At 37.9% G+C, this 22,820-nt stretch overlaps 1 protein-coding gene across 1 annotated transcript in view; it reads left to right on the top strand.

The window, feature by feature from the left end:
- The window catches only part of LOC106136631 (protein kinase C and casein kinase substrate in neurons protein 1), a 100,118-nt gene that overhangs the window by 6,407 nt on the left and 70,891 nt on the right, over positions 1–22,820 (top strand). Inside the window, exon 2 of the mRNA XM_013337239.2 lies at positions 8,071–8,143. The gene's annotated coding sequence lies outside the window, so the exon portion shown is untranslated. The remainder of the gene's footprint in view (positions 1–8,070; positions 8,144–22,820) is intronic.

Raw genomic sequence — 22,820 nt, 5'->3', positions numbered from 1 at the left:
ATATTTTTTACGCAAATTCGTCGAGCGCTATTGATCTGATAGATTTGATCAAGGTACTAGGCTCGTTTTAACATATATATATTATATGGATATACAGAGGCAACATTAAATATAAGATACTTACTAATTTTTGCATGAGATTGGAAATCTTACAAACATTTATAAATCGTGTATAAAATGTATGACTAATGGCATTCAATATTGGAATTTCAAACTGGTTCATCGATGGTATGCACAATTTGCGAACCAGCCAATTAGGCACATTGCTATGTAGACCAGTATTGTGCAATAACGCTATGGTCATGACGCAGAATAGTATAGTAATATAATAGGGAGTACGAAGGTAACGTGCCGTGTAATTCCGGGCACCAATAGAAAAAATAATAGGACATCTCTTTTTCCCATGGATGTCGTAAAAGGCGCCTAAGGGATAGGATTATTTTAAGCGATGTGCTTGCAACCTGTCGCTATTTGAATCTCAATTATATTACATACAATCACGTTGTTATACATATAATCACGTCTATATCCCTTGCGGGGTAGACATAGCCAATATTCCTAAAAAGACTGATAGGCCACGTTCAGCTGGCTTAATGATGAAATTGAGATTCAAATAGCTGCAGGTTTGGTTCAAATGGTTTCCTTGGCAGCTTAGCATAGCATTATAAGTAGGTGCTTTTATATAAATTGAAAAAACCTCCTATGGGACTTTGTCTCGGTTACTTCTCACTTAAACACTCAGCCATCGACATCATTTACATATATGTACACATCGTTACACAGTATTAATAGTTGTCATTCATCGACTCCCGCGCCGACCTTGGTGTAATAATTTCGATGAACGCTGGAATCACGCTCCACTGACTGTTGCGACATCTTCCGCACACTGAGCGCACATAATATCATCACGTCTGTTTATCGTAACGGGTAAGACAAATCCGTAAAACGAATGCTCCTTCTGTTGAGAAGTCGCGTGGCAAAAAAAAGAGGTTTTAAGAAGACACTCTTCTTTTTCGTCTTCTTCCACCTGCCGTTAGTCCCGGTTACATCCTCACGTATTTGGAGAGGAGCCCGGGGTCCACCTTTGGACTATCATATTGTATTGGGTGGGTCATGTTTTTGATGAAGCGGCTGCCATTTGACCTCCGAAACTTTAGGAAACCTTACCCATATTTGAGCATGGTTACAATATGCAGTTGAATGTGCAGGTTTCCTCACGATGTCCGTAAGAGTATCGGTTAGAACTCAAAATAATGTAGGTAACTCAGAAAAGAGTCATCGATCAATGACCTAGTAAGGTTTTAAGGCGACACTCCCTGGGATAATAAATGATCCTTTCTTAATGTTACTCCCCCAACCTCACGAACCCACTTAAAGCAAGTAATTGGCGATCACAAACAATCTGTCTTCGCTTAATTAAGATTTCCGAGGTCATTGCACCCGGAACAGATGTCACCAGCTGTTATTGAGCGAGACTCGGTTAACTAATTGTCCCGATTCCCGGTGTAAGGATTTTTTTAATTTCATTAGGTACTGTTACCGATTTTACAGATCATTGTAAGATGATCCAAAACGTCCGAGATAAAATAGAGGTACTTACGTTACGTGCGCGTTGAATACATGTATCATTGGAAATTCTTTAATGTTGGCAAAAGTATAACTGTTATTAAGTATTTTTTGATATTATCACGTCTACATCCCTTGCGGGGTAGACAGAGTCAGCAGTTTTGAAAAGTCTTTCAAATCTGCTGGCTCAATGCTGCATGATGAAAGGTCAACAATCTTTAAAAACTAGTATAAAAAATCACTGATAAGGGTGTCCTATTAAAGTGTGTGTAAGCTTTCGTATGGAATCATCGATTTACCCAGAACTTTATTCTCAATCATTTCGGAACATGATGCCTTTGTTTTTAAGATTCTACATACATATACACATATGGTCACGTCTATATGCCTTGCGGGGTAGACAGAGCCAACAGTTTTGAAAAGACTGAACTGGCCACGTTCAACTATTTGGCTGAATGATAGAATTAAAGATTCAAATAGTGACAAGTTGCTAGCCCATCGTCTGAAAAGAATCCAATGAATTTTAAGATTCTCTCTGTAAAATTTCACGCATTTTTTTTTACTTTACGTTGAAGACATGTTTAGTTTAAAAAATTTTTTGGAACAAGTAAAACATCTTTAGTTTAAAATTTTTTGGAACATGATATATTCGTCATATTTGTCTATCTCCGCAACCTTTGCAAGGGAACTTAACCCGTATCGGATCATGGTTACACTACACATCCAGTTACTTGAATGTGCAGGTTTCCTCACGATGTTTTCCCTCACCGTAAGAGCATTAAGCTGCATACTGAATGTTTTCAATTTAGCAAACGCTAAAGTGCCGTTTGCGTCATACCTATAGCGCAGTAAATAATACAGCCGGGTAATAACAGAGCCGCGCAAAGTATTTAAATAACACCTAGTTTTATGGCAAATACGGATGTAGATCGAGTTAAACACACCTTTGTAATGGCCACATTTACTGGCTTCTAATGATTTATGGTTAATTTTACTTAATTTTCATGAATGCCGTGTGGTTCCTAGCACCATTCAAACAAAGAATGGGACCACTCCGTCTCTTTCCCATGGATGTCGTAAAAGGCGACTAAGGGATAGGCTAACAAACTTGGGATTCTTTTTTAGGCCATGGGCGAGCAACCCAGAATTGAGATATATATTTATTAAATAGTGATTATTTAATAAATATATATCTCAATTCTATCATTAAGCCAAACAGCTGAACGTGGCCGTTCAGTCCTTTCAAGATTGTTGGCTCTGTCAACCCCGCAAGGGATATAGACGTGACCAGAAGGCGTTTTATATATATTTCTTTAATTATACCTACCAACCATGTTTGTTGTGTTTTCATCGTTGGAGGTAAGCCCCGGCCGACCGCAATCCTGTAATAGCATTAGCCCGCAGTCTTCTACTGAGGTCGCGGGTTCGAAGCCATGTTTGAGCGTATTTTTATACTCGGAGGCATAATGCAAAGACGAGAATTGAAACCGCAGAGACTGGTTTATGAAAGGGTAATTATAGCCTGCCTATTATAAAAAAATATATCAAGGAACAATTCTAGAGTATATTAATTGCTGTTTTCTTGTTTAGTATTCACAAGTAATAAATATCCCTAAGGAAAAGGCGAATAAGGGATAGGCTCATAAACTTGCAACCTGTCACCATTTGAATCTCAATTCTATCATTAAGCCAATGTATGTTTTTGTCGTTGTAACGAATAAATTCAAACTACTATTATTCCGATTGTAATAACATTTGGCACGGAGATAGACAAGGCATTTAAGTTTTCATTATTTCTTCTTTTATCCTACTACTATTATAAAGGCGAATATAAAGGCGAAAGTTTGTATGGATGTTTGTTACTCTTTCACGCAAAAACTACTGAACCGATTACCATGAAATTTGGTATGTAGGTAGCTGAAGACCCAGAATAACACAGGCTACTTTTTATCCCAGAGTTCCCGCGGGATTGATAGGGTTTCCATGCGGACGAAGTCGCGGGCGGCCTCTAGTATTATATAAGTATATTTAAACTAGCTGTGCCCGCCATTTCGTCCGCGTGGAATAGTTATTTTGGGCATCATATTTAGTTTTGCAAACATCCTCCTCGGCTTTATCAATTATAGCTGCTAATTATTATGCGACTTGGCGACGACTTGGCCCACATCATTACCCGCGACCGAACGGAGACCGTATATATGCGTTTAGGGTGAGAGGTTGTGCGTTTGTTTGTGCAAACCAATGTTAGCATATATCTCCAAAACTACTGGTCCGATTTTAATAAATAAAAGGTCAGGCGGTCACGCGTATTAGAAAGAACGCTGGTTCGCCGTATTAAATGTTTCGCTGCAAATTGCTTATAACGACTATATCTCAAAACCTATTCGTCTGATTTATATACTGTAAATGGCAATTTTAGTCTACATGAAAAGCCGAAAGTAATAAACATATTTATTTGGATAAGGATTAATACTGAATTAAAGAAAATTGGTTTCAAAATAACTCATGTTTATAATGAAAAAATAATCTTAAAAAATTAACATAAAAGTGGTTATTGTAAGTAAACCTTAAGAGATAGATATATGCTCTCGCGGACTTTTCTGTGGCAAAAAATGAGTACTTCACATCTTTAGTACATTGTTTTACTATATGTTTGTTGGTTTGCGCAGCGTTCGCGTGGAAAGCTCGCAGATGGCCTACTCATTCAACTTTCACCTGCATTGTTGACGTTTCCCGTAGGAAATCCGGGATTAAATGTAGCCTATAGCCTTCCTCGATAAATAGACTATCTAACAGTGAAAGAATTATTCAAATCGGTTCAGTAATTTCTGAGATTAGCGCGTTTAAACAAACAAACAAATAAACAAACAAAACAAACTCTTCAGCTTTATAATATTAGTATAGATATGCAAAAAATGCTTTTCAATGCCACATATTCCAAAAAAATTTACCTACATACATACATTTAGTCACGTCTATATCCCTTGCGTGGTAGACAGGGCCAACAGTCTTGAAAAGACTGATAGGCCACGTTCAGCTTTTTGGCTTGATGGTAGAATTGAGATTCAAACAGTGACAGGTTGCTAGCCCATCGCCTAAAAGAAGACTTCCAAAGTTATAAACCTATCTCTTAGTCCTCCAGGAAAGAGGCGTAATTTTATGTATGTATGTATGTATCCCTTAGTCGCCTTTTACGACATCCATGGGAAAGTGAAGAAGCGGTCCTAATATTTGTTTTATTGGTTCCCGGCACCCGGTCCTTCTTTTTTTTGTGATTTTATACTTTAGCGTTGCGGTCAACTTTGACATTACGGTAGCATTCGCCTTTTTCTTGTCAAGGCGCAGATACATAGATACGCATCGTGCGCCGGACCTCGGGGTGCCCTTTATCGAGATAATCAGGTCCCCCATGGCGACCAATGTCCCCGTCAAGATTTAAGTCAGAAGGTCGTTTGTTGATTGTGCTCTTGTTAGTTTTAATTTGTTTTTATATTGATAGTGTTGCAGAGTTTCAAGTGTTTGATTTATGCTGTGATGTTGATTAGATGTCTTTAAAATAATATATTTGTAAAAATCTTGGTTTAGTGTTGTCTCATACGTACATATAATCACGTCTTTATCCCTTAAAGAGGAGACTGAGCCGACAGACCGATTCTCGACCCCAGATGATCCCAGAATATTTTTAAACAGTCCGCTGAAAGTGATTCAATTTATTTAAATAACATCTTCCGTTTAAACTTTATAATGATTATTCCTAAAAAAGTATGAACGTAACGAGGCTGAGCTTATGAAATTAAAAAGCAATTTCGTCTTCCTAAATCATAGACAATGACATCGCGTGCCTCCGAGCATTGACCAGCCGTCATTATGGCCGAAAATGGCGGCCATGGCGGGAGCATCCATCAGGGAGTTGTCAGCTTTCGTTGTTCAGAACTTCCGATGATTAAAGACTATGGAAAGATTCGCGTTTCTGTGTTGAATGAGAGATAGCTGAACTTTTGAGGCTTTAAACAATTTCCCGATTCATAACTATAAATGCAAAGGAGATTTAAAAAATCAGCTACAGTAAACTCGTATAGCAGTTTTATCAGAGCTGTGTAGTACAAGTATCTAAAAAGTAATAAGTCAAAGGCGACCAAGTAAAATTTCATAAAAATTAATTGGCAATTGGTTGTTACGTAAAAAAGTGCTTTTAGTGAATGTGAACTCAAAGTTGGAATAATATACTAATAATGCGAGTGGCCCGACACGCACTTGACTGGTTTTTTTATGCGTATCTCAAATCCTGAATAGAAAACACACTACGTGCGTTCGATACGATTGACCAGTTTTATCAGTGCACCGCACAAAATACTGGCCGGCAACCACTTTCTACGTTTAAAAAGAAATCAACACGTCCCGGCTAGATTTAAATCAGAGCTTGCTTTTTTTTTTAATCATTCCTCTTTGGCCTGGCTTGCAAAATGTCCAACGTGTACACACTTAAACAATGTCATTTGTGCCTTTTTGCGTTTGGTTTAAAGTTGATTTTTGTTCAATGTTACATGATGAAGGGGGAAATATGAATGGTTGCCGAGGGCTGGCCAAGGACGCTTATTGTGCAGATCCGGTGGCGAGATGAACGGCTCGGATGCTGCGTTATGTAACGTAGATTACGTATTCTCTAGTTTGTAGGTCGTTGTCTATGGTATGGCGACTTATGAGTGTATCTGGCCGAGTTTGGCATTGGCATTGTTATAATTTTTAACCCGCAACCGAAAAGGATGTGTGATGTATCCTTCCTGCACCTGTTATTGTCGGGAGGCTGGTTCCTGAGGATTTCATTTGGAATAAAAACACTTGATTTTTATTTATGTAATCTATGTGTGTAAATAAAAACAACCTGAGAATTAACCGGTTAAAGCTCGACTCGTGACTCTCAGCTTAACCTCATAATGAACTGCAGTAAAGGTTCCATCTTTACGACAATCGCATTCAGACCGCAATCGTGTTAATGTGCCTTTATTTTTTTATTTATAAACTAGCTGTGCCCGCGACTTCGTCCGCGTGGAATAGTTATTTTAGGCATCATATTTATTTTTGCAAACATCCTCCTCTGCTTTATCCATTAGGTATAGCTGCTAATTGTTATGCGACTTGGCGACGACTTGGCCCACATCATTACCCGCGACGGAACGGAGACCGTATAGTGAGATGAAAGGCCTTTGCCCAGTATTGGGATCTTACAGGCTGATACTTTACTTTACTTTAAAATAGTAATATCTTCTAAGATGTAAAGCGGTCAGGCGGTCACGCGTATTAGAAAGAACGCTGGTTCGCCGTATTTAATGTTTCGCTGCAAATTGCTTATAACGACTATATCTCAAAACCTATGCGTCTGATTTATATACTGTAAATGGCAATTTTAGTCTACATGAAAAGCCGAAAGTAATAAACATATTTATTTGGATAAGGATTAATACTGAATTAAAGAAAATTGGTTTCAAAATAACTTATGTTTATAATGAAAAAATTATCTTAAAAAATTAACATAAAAGTGGTTATTGTAAGTAAACCTTAAGAGATAGATATATGCTCTCGCGGACTTTTTTGTGGCAAAAAATGAGTACTTCACATCTTTAGTACATTGTTTTACTATATCTTTGTTAGTTTGCGCAGCGTTCGCGTGGAAAACTCGCAGATGGCCGACTCATTCAACTTTCATCTGCATTGTTGACGTTTCCCGTAGGAAATCCGGGATAAAATGTAGCCTATAGCCTTCCTCGATAAATAGACTATCTAACAGTGAAAGAATTATTCAAATCGGTGCAGTAGTTTCTGAGATTAGCGCGTTTAAACAAACAAACAAAACAAACTCTTCAGCTTTATAATATTAGTATAGATATAATTTTACTCCTCTGCTTTTGGATAATGGTGAAGTGGCGAATACCGTTAACATGTTTTGATGTCCATATCTTGTATGTTTCAAAAACTGTACCAACCGAACAGTGTTTGTATGTATCTCTCTCCCATGGATGTCGTAAAAGGCGACTAAGGGGTAGGCTTACAAACTTGGGATTCTTCTTTTAGGCGATGGGCTAGCAACCTGTCACTTTTTGAATCTCAATTCTATCTTAAAGCCAAATAGCTGAACGTCGCCTATCAGTCTTTACAATACTGTTGACTCTGTCTACCCCGCAAGGGATATAGACGTGATTATATGTATGTATGTATAAACATTTACACAAAACACTGAAGCCGTCCAGGCCGACGCTTAGTTCTTGGCCCTTAGAGTAAAACGGATGCGCCGTGGTAAACCGGTATTTTTGGGTAACGCATATCCCTTGTTGATACCGGTACTTTTTCCTCCTAACGTTAGTCCCGGTTACTTTCTTACCTCTCTAAGAAGAGAAGAGCCCTAACTCCGCCGGTGACGAGAAGACGAGGGCGATTGGCAATGTCCCTCCCTCCAAAAATTTTAACCGACTTAATTGTGTCTAAAGTGAGTTATGTTTTTGTTCGCAGAGTCAGTGATAAGTGGGGTGTCATCGATGAGATACCGTTAGACAGAGCGTGGCCACGCCGCGAGTACTCACTTGTAAGTTGTTTTTACTTGTCTATACTAAATAATAATAGATGAATTACTTCATGAATATTAAAATAACGAATCGTGTGATTGAGGAAAAGAGGTGATGGACTGGCGTCTAAATTACTAAGACCTTTTAAATTTCGGAAATTAAAAACTAATGATTTCAATACGAATAATTCGTCAGAGACCTACAAAGTCTAAGAGTGCGAGAGCCTTCTTTCCAAAAAACGTGAATCACACGCAGGTAGAGCTGCGGTCTACTCGTAAGGATACTTCAAAACGCGACAACTTAAACACGTTTTTATCAAAATCACTTAATCAACTTTGAAAAAGATTACTCTTCACCGCATCTCGGAAATCCTTATCACCCCACTTTATTCAGAACCAGATAGCCGTGGTCAAGTGTAAAAATCTTGTACTTCAGAAGGAACAACTTGAACACCTTCTGATCTAAATCGGTTAATAAAATCTATGCTTATATTATAAAACTGAAAAGTTTGTTTGTTTGTTTGAACGCGCTAATCACAGAAACTACTGGTTCGAATTGAAAAATCATTTTTGTGTTGAATAGACCATTTATCGAGAAAGGCATTAGGCTATATAACATCACGCTGCAACTGTTAGTAGCGAAGAAATAATGGAAAATGTGAAAAAACAAAAACTGGGTTAATTATTCATCCTTGAGGGCTTAATAACTGCTAAATAACTATTCCACGCGGACCAAGTCGCGGGCACAGCTAGTTTGCAATAAGATGACTCCACCATCTCGGACATCCTCATCACATGACTTTGTTCACATTCAGACGGCCGTGGCCAAGTGAAGCCCAATCATCCAATGAGCGAGGGTCGTTGCACCACTACAATGTGATTATCAATTTATGACTTGGTGTTGCCAAGGGAATTATTCTGCAGTGTGAATGTGATCTATACATGCAGCTTGTTGTGATGCTGACAGACTTTTGAACTATTTGTCAATTGCTTTACCCTAACTAATAACGAAACGAATATAAGTTAGACGGCCTCTGTGGCGCAGCGGTAGTACTCTTGTCTGTGACACCGGAGGTCCCGGGTTCGAATTCCGGCCCTGGCCCAGATGATGAGAATCGAACCGGGGATGATGAGAAACTAACTTTTTCTGATTGAAAATATAGTATCGTTGAGTTAGTATCTCGTAACACAAGTTTTGAACTTACTTCGAGATTAATTCAATTTGTGTGTAATTTGTCACGTATATATTTATTATTATTATATTATAAATGCGAAAGGAAGTAAAATTTTTTGTTGTCTCTTCGCGATACGCGAATGTGCTTAAGTTATCCATTATCAGCACATTACTATACAATAGACTTAGAAGTTATTGCCAGAAAAATTACACTATTTCTATGTCGTAGGCTGATACCGTAATCAGATGTGACGGTTGCTTATAGAAGAAGAAAGAGAACTCCAGAAGTAACGGAGATCCTAACGTTTCGAGTAGTGACCACCGGCGGAAGTGCGAAGACTTTTCCATTGTCACGTCATAGTAAAAAGCGAAACAGCATTTTTTTATCGCGCTACAAAAGTCGCGTGTCATCGCTACCATGGGCAGCTAGCTCTAGAAATGCACCAATGCAAACGATATTCTCTCCTTTTGGGCTAGAAGAAAGACAATTATTTCAAGAGGATCGGTTCTTTTTCGTTCAACAAAAATATTTGAAGAGTTCTGCACAGATACAATTTATGCATCGAAAGTATTTTTGGAAACTTAACTCTGGTAAGGTCTGTTTTATGTGATACGATTCGTGTTGAGTATCTCAACCACGGGAAGACGTGTAGTGGTTCTACTTCGGAAACCGCAAATATTCCACATTATAATTCAATTTAATTTCCAGCTTAGCCTTGCATACCTGAAGTCTATAATAATATGATAATGAAATCAGGTCTTTGCCCCTACGCGTCTCGCCTTCCACTTGACATAACTCGTTTAGCAGTGGACACTTACCGTTAGTCCAAAGTGTGACTTCCTAACTTCACGGCAGCATGTGAATGGCTCTTGGATTAGCACGCTTCTGAGGCATGTTGATACCTTGTTTACATATACATATAATGTTCAGCTCAGGTTGTTGAAAATCATCATGTAAGGAAAACAAAATTCTTGTAATTACGAGTTACATGAGAGGAACTTGCTACGTCATTATACTCTGTGATTTAACTGGGACATAAATATATACATATACCTATATCACGTCTCGATCCGGTGTAGACAGGGCCAGCAGTCTGGAAATATTTTTAAGATACTTTCAGCTGGATGACTGAATGATGCAAAATATTCAGTGATATGTTGCTAGTCCCTAGACAAATTTCATTTTTCAAGAATAAATATACATACATAATACATAAAATCACGCCTCTTTCCCGGAAGGGTAGGTAGAGACTACCTCTTTTCACTTGCCACGATCTCTGCATAATTTCCTTCGCTTCATCCACATTCATAAATCTCTTCATGCAAGCTCGGCGGTTTCGGGTACTATTGACCTGACCCTTTACCAGGACGATCAAATTAAGGTAATTTGATCAAGATACGTTCAAGAAAAAACAAATGACTTTAACAAACAAAAAAAATAAAACAAAACACTTAGTTATAAAGAGTGAAATGAATTGCAATGAGTCGTAAATTTCGCATTACATCCGCGGCCGTAATAATTTGCGTGTAACGCCGTTGTTCGCGAATATTGCTTCTTACGATAATACATCAAAGCTGTGATTACTTCACGCGTGTTATAACGCTTTGGCGAGTACCTACTAATTATTTTATGACGAATTTCAATATAGAAACAAAAATATTAACTGTAACTCTTTTCTTAGTTACTTTCATACCCTTCATTGGTAACTATAACTAATGCTTTTACATAACACTGGCTGACCAGTCGACCTGATATAACAACGCCCAAACCGCAGTGTATAGAGATTTGAAATTAGGCACGTTTAGGTTACATATGTGCACTAAGACAGGGATTCCCGAAATTCCCGCCGGAACGGAAATTAAATTTTTATCATTTAACTTTCTACATATATACATACATATGGTCACGTCTATATCCCTTGCGGGGTAGACAGAGCCAACAGTCTTGAAAAGACGGAATGGCCACGTTCTGCTATTTGGCTTAATGATAGAATTGAGATTCAAATAGTGACAGGTTGCTAGCCCATCGCCTAAAAAAGAATCCCATGTTTGTAAGACTATCCCTTAGTGTCTCCTTTTACGACATCCATGGGTAAGAGATGGAGTGGTCCTATTCTTTTTTGTATTGGTGCCGGGAACCACACGGCAATTAACTTTCTTCATTATCGTTTTACGTTTAACACTCCCAATAAAAGACGACGATTATGTAACGATACTAGTATCTTCACGGCCATCCCGACATTGAAAACCGTGTATGTTTTAAATAATATGATATAATCTATGAATTATGCGAGCGTGCAGTGAGTGTGGTGACTCACCTTCACAGCACAATGTCGTCTTGAACGCTCTAATTATTTTAACTTATTTTTCTATTTACATATACATATGTATGTATAACAAAGAGGCTCGTTGGTTATTTTCAAGGGCAGGCTTTGTATCCTCCAAATTATATGATCGTTGTTTTTCTATTAAGTAAATTTAAATTCTCTTGTTTTGACTACAGTATGAAAGTAGGTGGATATGTGTAAATAACGCGTGAAGAGGTAACAAAGGAACAAACTTAATTCCGCATTAATTATATTAATTAAGATTGCTCTTACGGTGAGGGAAAACATCGTGAGGAAACCTGCACGTTTAGACAACTGGATGTGTAACCATGATCGATCCAATACCGGTTAGGTTCCCCTGCAAAGGGAGTCGCTTCGTGTAAAAACTTGACCCACCCAATCTAGGATCCATGGTCAAAGGCATACCCCGGGCTCTTCTTAAGAGAGGTGAGCATGAAACCAGGACTAAAGCCAGGAGGAAGAAGATATTATTTAGGATTGGAATATATTTTTGTTGGATAAAGTTGTTTTTAGTTTCATTGAGTGCACACAGTCTGCAGTTGTGCCGTGTAGTTCCCGGAACCCATAGAAAAAAAGAATAAGACCACCCCATCTCTCTCCCATGGATGTCGTGAAAGGCGACTAAGGGCTAGGCTTATAAACTTGGGATTCTTCTTTTAGGCGATGGGCTGGCGACCTGTCACTATTTGAATCTCAATTCTATCTTAAAGCCAAATAGCTGAGCGTGGCCTATCAGTCTTTACAAGACTGATGGCTCTGTCTACCCCGCAAGGGATATGGACGTGATAATATGTATGTATGTATGCACACAGTCTGCAACATAGTCTACATATCGTAACGCGCCGATTAACGCACCGGTTACGCGAATCACTCCATTGTAATGGAAAATTGACTTGGCACCCCGATGGTTGGGTAATCGTGGCTTCACACTTCGAAATCAGTTGCTTAACTACATTGATAATGTAGTTTACTCTTTATTGCGCGATCAAGCTTTATAAAAACTCATGTGTAGCGGCAACACGTACGTCGTAACGTATAACTGAAAATACTGGGCGTAGGATTTCCAGAAATTATGATGGAAGGTTTTGGAAGATGAAATGAAGGTGTAGAGAAGCATTGTTTCGGGCGAGAACCATTAAGAGAAGATTTTCTGGCAGGCTATGCCTGACACCACAGCTTCCTACGATGTTAAGTAGGAGATTGTAATTTTTCTATTTTTAAAAACAAATTCTTCGTCGTGATTGGCTGATGACGTGTGACGTAGAGATGATGCGTCACACTTATGTAAAGAATCTACGCCAGTGATACAAAAACATAATGCGATCCTAGTTTCCAACAGGTAATAATATTGATATTTCCATCTTTCAAAATTGATGACAGGCGGTCGGAAAATGAAGAAAATTCTCTATATAATCGATATCTAAGTTCGATAGTAAGTCGCGGGAGCCGGCTATTTCAAACTTATCATATAAATCCCAAATGACTGCCACTGAATCTAAACTAATACCATATCGCACTTGTATTAATACTGTTTGTTTATCAACCTCTCTATACATAGCTATACCATACCATTCAATTGCCATATCGCGATAAAATCACTTGTGATGTGACTCATACATATGTGTAATGTAAAACATAATACTTTTATATGTATAAGTAGAATATTTTCCATCTTGATGATTTCCATCTTCCAAATGCAGTTGAACGTGGCCTTCGAGTCTTGTGACTATAAGCCTTGTCTATCCCATAAGAAATAGTAGTCGTTATTTGATTATTTCACGCTTGAAACTAGAGGGGTAGGCAGAGACTACATCGACGTTGATCAGTTCAATACAGTGCTCATGATAATGTAGCCTGATAAATTTCATTCGATTTTCTCTTGTTTTTACAGTGCCACGCGAAAGTTGGTCAAGAAATTATCGTGGTTATGTTCGTGTGAAAAATAATGCGCTCGTGAACCGCAAGCGATGACTTATTGAGACATATAGGTATTTTGTAATATTTTCAAAAGACATCTGTGGGTTGGTCTACAAATGTTGGGTTTTTTTCCCCGCGACTTCATTTCTACACATACACGTTTGGAATCTTCAAAAGACAAAGCAATAAACGCATATAACCACGTCTATATTCCAGCGGGGTCGACAGAACCAACAGTCATCAAAAGACTGAAAGGCCACGCCCAGCTGCCTGGCTTAATGATAGAATTGAGATTATGACAGGTTGCTAGCCCATCGCCTAAAAGAGGAATCCCAAGTATATAAGCCTATCCCATAGTCGCCTTTTACGACATCCATGGGATAGAGATGGAGTTGTCTTATTCTTTTTTTCTATAAGTGCCGGGAACCACACGGCATAAATGCACATTGCACGAGGAATTAATACTCGTTCTACAGCCTTATTCATGAATATTTTATCTACTTTTAAACTATTAGGTAGGTGTGGTTTTGTTATTGCTTACGCGAAAGCTAAGTTAAATATTTTGTTACTCTCATACGATTTATAATAAGAATTTGCTAGCTTTATCCCCAAGCTGTGATCTTCTTCGTCCTGGCTTTTTAGTCCCAATTGCATCCTCACCACTCTGGAAAGGGAGCCCGGGGTATGCCCTTGAACATAGATCCTGGATTGGGTGAGTCAGGTATTTACACGAAGCGACACCCGTCTGACCTCCTCAACCTTTGCAAGGGAAACTAACCCGTATCGGATCGATCATGGTTACACATCCAGTTCCCTGAATCTGCAGGTTTCCTCACGATGTTTTCACTCACCGTAAGAGCATAGGTTAGTTTAACACGTTCATCGCCGACTATTATTTTACAAAATCATAAAAAAATGTCATTGGTTTTTATGATTATTTATAGGTTTATTTGTTCATATATAAAAGTTTTACAGTGATATTTGTTTATTTTGGCTTTATTTTAGGGTTTTTTTAAGTGCCGGTCATTATGACCCGGCGCGGCCTAAACGGAATAATTATTACATTCAGGCCGTGCCGGTCACAATGCCGGTCAGCGTACTTATGTACGCGTAATTTTCGATCGATGAGACATAGACAAACGTTATAGACACGTCTACTACGCACGGGTACCGCGCGCCTAATGGATGCTAGCGCGGGAGTACACCGTGCGTGCGGTTGTTGTTCCCGCCTCCCTTCACCCCTTTCACCTCTCCCTATGACTCAAGCCAATCACGGATTGTTTTTGTTAGTTCGCACCTTGTTTTGGTCATCAAATGCACACTAAGATTTTGTTTAGCAGAAAAAATAGTTTTATTGTTAAAATGGACACTTTTTTTGACTTTGAGTTTACACAAGAACAATTACATGTAATTGACAGTTTAGAGAGGTCACATTGCAGTACTGACCATGTCTTATGTGAGGGTGATGAAGTGATAAATATTCCACGTACCAGAAAACGTAGAGTTATTTTGTCGGACAGTGAAGAAGATGACCGTGATTTGTCTCCAGCTTTATCCGGCCATACACCTGAATGTGAGTGGTACCAGCCACGTGGTAAGCAGCCTCGTTTAATTCCTTTTACCGAAATACCGGGACTGAAACCTTACTCACTTCGAAATCAACTAGCCAATGCTACACCTATTGATTTCTATTCCCTCTTAGTCACTGACCAGTTATTTGAAAATATAGCACATCAGACGAATATATTTGCCCAACAGAGTATCGATAAAGGTGGCATTAAAGATAAGTCGAGACTACGGCTCTGGACGCCAACCGACAAAGAAGAAATGAAACGATTTTTAGGCGTGATTATTTGGATGGGTATAGTGAAGTTACCAAAAATCGTAGACTATTGGTCTAATGATGAAATGTTGGGTCAATCTTTTGCAAAAAAGACTATGAGTCGCAACCGCTTCGAAGTTTTGCTTAGAATGCTCCACTTTTCCAACAACGAAGAAGTTCCAAAAAATGACCGGCTGGGTAAAATACGAAGATTGGTTGAAATATTGAACCAAACATTTTCAATTCATTATACTCCCGATGAATGTTTATGCGTCGATGAAAGTATGATACCATTTCGTGGGCGTATCATTTTCCGCCAATATAATAAGTCGAAAAGACATAAATATGGCATCAAGCTATTTAAATTGTGTACTACTCCTGGCTATACGACAAAGGTGGAGGTATATGGAGGAAAGACATTAGATTCACAGGATAATACTCCAACCAACGTTGTCTTGAATTTAGCACGTAACTACTTTGGAAAAGGTCATACCATGTTCGTAGATAATTGGTATACAAGCTTAGATCTAGCTGAGAAGTTAGTTCAACACGATACTCATTTAGTAGGGACCCTACGAAAAAACAGGAAGAACTTACCAAAGGACGTCATGACTGGAAATCTGAAACCGGGTGAGTTTATGGCAAAAGAAAACAACAACGGAGTCACGGTTATGAAGTGGAAGGATAAGAGGGACGTGTGTTTGTTGTCAACCAAACATTCAATTGGTTTTACAAAAAAAAAGAACAAAAGAGGGGTTGAAACAATTAAACCGAAAATTGTGATTGATTATAATAAAGCCAAAGCAGCCGTTGACTTGTCTGACCAAATGAGTGCTTATTCGAGTCCATTGCGAAAGACGTTAAAGTGGTATAAGAAGCTCGGTATCGAATTATTACTCAATACTGCTGTAGTAAATGCAAGAGTACTATATGAAAGTACAACGAAGAAGAAGATATCTGTCGTCAATTTTAGGCGACTGTTGGCAAAGCAGTTGATTGAGGGTAGTCAAGAAAATACGGGATTGACCACACCACGACCCAGAAGACAAAAACACGAGCTTAAGAAAAAAGAAGGTGCAGCAGTATCAACAAGAAAATTTTGTCGTGATTGTTACAAATCAAATGTTGAGTTGCATGGAAGAAATGTCGCCAAGAACAAAACAAAGAAGGTTTCTTGGTTTTGCACTATTTGTCCCGGCAATCCCCATTTATGTCGTCAATGTTTTGACAAATGCCACTAAAATGTTTAAATATCCATTTAGAGTTGAATTAATCTTTAGTTTGATTGTTGTTCGTATGACGATTTGTAATTGTGGTTTGATAAAAAACGTTCCTAATACATATTTTTTGTTCTATTGTCTTTCTTTTTTTCTTAAATTTTGATAAAAACATGCCTAAAATTAATAATATTCTGTTGTCTTTTCATTTTTATGCATAAATGCAACTTATAACAGAAATAAAAATATATGATTCGAAATCCTATGTTTTTTCATTAACTTTTTTCTCTAAGTCCTAAAAACAGGTATGCCATCAAAAAATCAAAAAACCAAGTAGTTACAGGTGTTCATTGGGGCCGCGCCGGTCACATTGTATGGCTGAATACACAGATTTTGCATTCTGCGGCGCGAACGGGCTTCGCAAAGGTAGGTCTGGCGTGCCGGTCATTTTGATCCCCCATGGCCCAAATGGCTAGATCAAGTGCCGGTCATTTTGACCCACCATGGCGATGAACGTGTTAAAAACAAATACACGTAATTTCGAAAATAGTCATTGGAACATGGCCGAAATGGGATTCGAACCTGGGCCTTTTTGCACAACACGCATTTTAACCGGGCTCCTTACCCATTCGACCACTGACGCTCTGTCCTTAGCTTTGAAAAATATATTTACGCACTTGCGAAGCGAAACCCAGTAGTAGATTACTAATGTTTATAATAATCTTTGATTAAATCATAATTCCAATTATTGTTCTATAACAGGTATAGCATGCCGCCCGATGACATCATTGATGATGATCATCATCAATGGTATTGTTTGATTAAATAGTTCGCCTTTTTTATATTCTTTGCAATGTTATTGAAAAAGGTTATGCCCTACCTTTTGTTGCAGTAATTTATTTGTATGATGTAATGGCTCCGTGATCTAGCGTTTGACTTATGATCTTGAGGTCGGTGTCTTCAGTCTCACGGGAAACGTATTTTTGTGATTGTTCCCGTCTTTTTAGTAATAATACTAGATGTCGCGGCAAACGTTGTTTTGCCATATAAATATTTTTTTAATTTTTGTGTAAATTCTTAAGTAATTTCTAGTTAAAAAAAATGTTTAAAGGGTGGACAACCCTTATCACTAAGGATTATGAAAATAAATGTTGGCCGATTCTCAGACCTACTCAATATGCTCACAAAATTTCATGAGAATCTGACCGTTCGGAGTACGGGAATGAACATTGTGACACGAGAATTTTATATATAAGATTCCATCCGTGTACCAAATTTCGTCATAATCCATCCAGAAGATTTTGCGTGAAACATAGATTCACACATTTTTATAAACTTTCGCAAATACATACATATATATTAATAGGATGCGAGCTAATCAGCAGGCGACAACTAGTAATTAATCAGCTAATTATATATATAGATCGGCGGTCGCGATCGGAAATGCACGATCGTCTTATCAACCACAATCGCGTTTAACAGTGTTACTTATTTGCTGATTGCTTGGATGTCGCCTGCGCCGCGGTCTTATAGGGTTGGCGACTGATGCCACTTTGACTTGATCCGGGATCAAGTCACCATCTTGAGTCGAGATGATGAGTGAAAACTTAGAAGCAATTTTATCGCTATTGTACAATAGATAATTAATAGGTATGTATAGGTATGATGATAATAGTTTATTGGTTATGGATCGAACTGTTGAATCTATTTGGATTCTTTTACATAAGATGCCCTGTTATTTTTACCACTGATAATGCTCACTCTATATATTTCTCGTTGAAGATGTAGATGTGAACAAACACTCAAGATTCAAGCTGAGTTCCCTGTTTTTTGTGTTTCTCCTGTTGTTATTTCATTCAAGCTAAAATCATGGAGGTCAAGATTGTCCTTGCGATAACCTGACCTTAACACACCTATCAAGAGAACGATGATGACCTGAAAGGCTCCTTTACGCTTTTTTTTATAAAACACTCGCATTAGCAAAAGCTAGGTATATAAAATGTTTGATTTTTTCAGGCAGCCCTGACGTCGTGCAATGATTTAGTTTGTGGCAAGCCTGCGGTTAGCTGGTCTTTGACCTTGAGAAGTAGAAGATATTTAGTATATATATATATATAAATAAATGGCGTTGTAAATACTTTACATAATCGGGATTAATTACATATAACAGAATTTAGGAAATAGTAATCTTAGGTGCCGTTTTAGGTACATATGCAAAAGAAACGTAAATTTGATTAACTGTTTATAATAATGCTAGCAGCTTTGTATTATTATGTCAAAAGTACGTTGACAGAGAAAAAGAAAAAGTAGCGTGTTACGCGTTTACATTTTATTTTATTATGTCTTGTAAACAGTTAGACTTGTTGCATTCTGCATTATCCGCTAGTGAAAGTGATGAAAGAAAACAGATGCGCTGTTTTAAACGCGCGCAAATACTTTCAGCTCTTCATTATTGAAACGATCGCCTTTATATTTATCTTCTCTTTGAGATCTCTCTGTGTGTTATTATACATGCAGCATGCATGCAGTCAGTTACCACTTGTCACGATCCCCGCATACTTTATTCAGCTTCATCCACATTCATTATCATTAAAGCTGATCGGTTTTGGGTAGGTACTCTTGACCTTTTACCAGGGCGTTCCCGATTTGATCGAGGCACCTTCGTCTAGGCCTCCCCGCACCAAGGTTTCCATTCACACTGTGTATGCAACAAAGCGCTATCAATTTTTTTTGCTTAATTATCAGCGCTCAAAATATGGCAAAACCTCGTCCATCTCAAGTCGTTGACTTGTCAATTGTCGACTCCGGCAGAAGCGCTGCAGCAGGCTTCTTCGTCTACTACAGTCTTCTGCATGATGGAGAGCTTGAATCATCGGCATTTGGAGTACCCCGGTCTCCACTTGCCTTGGCGGTCATGGCATACCTATCAAATAAATTTAACATACATATACATACATACATACATAAGGTCACGTCTATATCCCTTGCGGGGTAGGCAGAGCCAATAGTCTTGAAAATACTGAAGGCCACGTTCAGCTGTTTGGCCTAATGAAAGAATTGAGATTCATATATTGACAGGTTGCTAGCCCGTTGCCTAAAAGAAGAAGCTTATAAGCCTATCCCTTAATTGTCTTTTACGACGTCTATGGGAAAGAGATGGAATGGTACTATTCTTTTTTTGTATTTGTGCCGGCACTTAAATTTTTCACACAAAAATTTAAAATATATAATTATTACGGTAGTCGTTGAGAAATCTAAGCGCCTACTTTCAATCGAAACTCAAAAGCTACATTTAAAATTCCTAACATAGTTACCAAAAAATTATCACAACATAATTGGCCAATCTGAGAATGAATGCCGGACCTAAGGGCGACTCGATTGCGTCTATCGATTAACATTCGGGTTATATCGATATCGTGGACAGGTTTGATGCGATCACTTTCTTCCACGCCCACACGTGTAACACATACCCACTTGAATTTGCATTTTATTAAAAGAACAAATAAAAACATTCATTTACAATATTAACAACATTTTAGTATTTGTAAATTTTTTTATACAAACATTGCTTAATACAAACATTAGTTAGTTTATAAGCCTACTAGCTGTTGCCCGCGACTTCGTCCGCGTAACCCACACTAAAAATTACGAAGTTTCATACAAACTTGCAATCCCTATTTCACCCCCTTAGGAATAGAATTTCCAAAAATCCTTTCTTAGTGGATCCCTCCTAATTAAAATCTACCTTCCTGCCAAATTTCATCTTTATTGGCTCAGTAGATTTCGAGATTTTGTGATTCCTAAGTGAGTGTTTTTCGCTTTTATATATATAGATCCCTTAGTCGCCTTTTATGACATCAATGGGAAAGAGATGGAGTGGTCCTATTCTTTTTTTCTATTGGTGCCAACTAATGACATTTTTAAAACGAGGTTATACTAAAATCACTATCTGTGTTTCCACTAATAATCCTACTACTATTATAAAGGCGAAAGTTTGTATGGATGTATGGATGTTTGTTACTCTTTCACGCAAAAACTACTGAACCGATTACCATGAAATTTGGTATGTAGGTAGCTGAAGACCCAGAATAACACATAGGCTACTTTTTATCCCAGAGTTCCCGCGGGATTGATAGGGTTTCCATGCGGACGAAGTCGCGGGCGGCCTCTAGTAAATGCATAAACCTGTGTAGTTTGCCGACTCAGCGTTAGGGATTTCTGTTTTTTATATCTTTTTCATACGTGTTTCATGCAAATTTGATGCCTACTCGTAGCAAACCTAAAAGGCAGGGCTGCCATATGTGATCAAAGACACTGATACGTGCATAAAAAACTGACAAATTTTAATAAATACATCGTAATTATGGAAATCTCGGGTGAAAGTTGCAGGGCCCTAAAAGATTGTATGTAAATTTGTGACCGTAACGGAAAAATTGTCACGTTGAAAACGATTTTTGGAATACTCATTAGTCATCGTGATGGTGAACCCTGAAATTTTGTGAAGTCTTACTCATAACATATATATATATGTATAAAGTTGAGATAAAATTATGAGTGAGTGCATAAAGCGGTATCGTTTAATCTCCCTAAGTTTTATTTTAGTAGTAATAGAATATTAGTTATACAATTCAATTAGTACTGAAATTGGTTATTTATTACAGGCTCCACCTAAGTATCTATATTTTTTTAATGTATATGTATTTAAAGTAGCAAGTTTTTGTTGCCAAGGGTGACAAGGATTCTTATACGTATAATAAAGTGCCCCTATTCAGATGTTGCCATATCAAAAATTACGTGCAAATTTATAGAAAAAAAATCATAATATTTTTTTTTACTCAACGCAACTTTTGACGAATGACATTCGGTGTCAAATATCTATTCAGCTATTTTCGCACAGATTTCACTGACAAAACATATTTTTGTGCTTCGCTGTCTATTATTTATGTGCATGGTCTTTTGTGGTGTTAATGAAACGCCCTTGGTCGCCAATGAAGCGTGACAAAGAACAAAACCGTACAATGCCGTGGAAAATTTGACGAATAACTAAACGCAAATACGCGTTTTGTTCAAAAGCGCAGTATTTTCACTTTATAATTGAAATTTATACTATGTCGTTGTTCACCGCGAACTTAGACCTCGCGAGCAATTTCATTTTTTTACAAAATTGTGTATAACTCAATAACTACTTGACCGACTTTGATGATCCATGCATACTTATGCATGTATAAGGCATTTATAAATGCCACGGGAGCAGAAAACGGAGTAAAGATTCGTAAAGAGAGCAGAATGGTAAATTATTAAACGTTTATCTGGCAACTATGAATCATAAATATAAAACATTTATGTTCTTATAGGTACATACATAGCAACTCAGTGAGATTGAAAGCGTATTAAACTATTCCATACAAACTCACAGTTTACAGACTTAAAGTGAAATTTAAGTGGCCAGCGAAAATTTCATTTTTAAACCAACAGAGGTGAAGCCTACGCGATGTACGGCCACGGAATTTTAAGTTTGTCCATAACCACTATAAACAGTCATTATTTACCGTTTGAGCGAAGACGAAGAAAGTCGCCTCCGATGTGGTAACGATTATTTTCTCAGCGAAAGGCCGAGGTATTATAATCTTGTTAGCCTCCAAGGTAATTCTTTTAGCGACGCACAAATCAAACGTATGTACGTATATACAACCTTGTTATAGCTTCAGTGTTGTGTTTATATTCCATAGGCGGAAGCGGCAGCGGAAGATGATGAAAAAAAGTTTGTTCATTTACTTCTAAGACGTCGTGTATTGTTATTGCGACCATTTTTTTTAATTATGGGACATTTCAACATCACGTAGGTAATAATTGTCATATCTTTTGGTTTCACAACATGACACAACACAAGCGTCAGTGCAGAAGAAGCGGTAACAAACTACGCTGCAGCATTTCTTTAATGACGCCAACTTTACAATTATCCAAACTTAGAATGGAAGTGTGGAGGAAAGAATACATTGTTAGGATTTATTCATTTAATTGAAATTTAAAAATCGCATCGATATTTTAAAATTGAAATGCGTGAGTTACCGAAAGTGCAGCATTCCTTTTATTAACTTCCTCTACCGCCTCCACTAAGTCCCAATCCTAACCTTAACAACAAACAATAGGCGTAACGGTTAATCAGCGCACGCGCCTAAACAATGGCGACTCGAAACAGAGTACGAGTATACTTAGTTTT

Source organism: Amyelois transitella, chromosome 21, assembly GCF_032362555.1.
Source record: "Amyelois transitella isolate CPQ chromosome 21, ilAmyTran1.1, whole genome shotgun sequence".
NCBI classification, from domain to species: Eukaryota; Metazoa; Arthropoda; class Insecta; order Lepidoptera; family Pyralidae; genus Amyelois; species Amyelois transitella.
The sequence above is the reverse complement of the archived record's forward strand: the minus strand, read 5'-3'. Positions and strand labels throughout refer to the sequence as shown.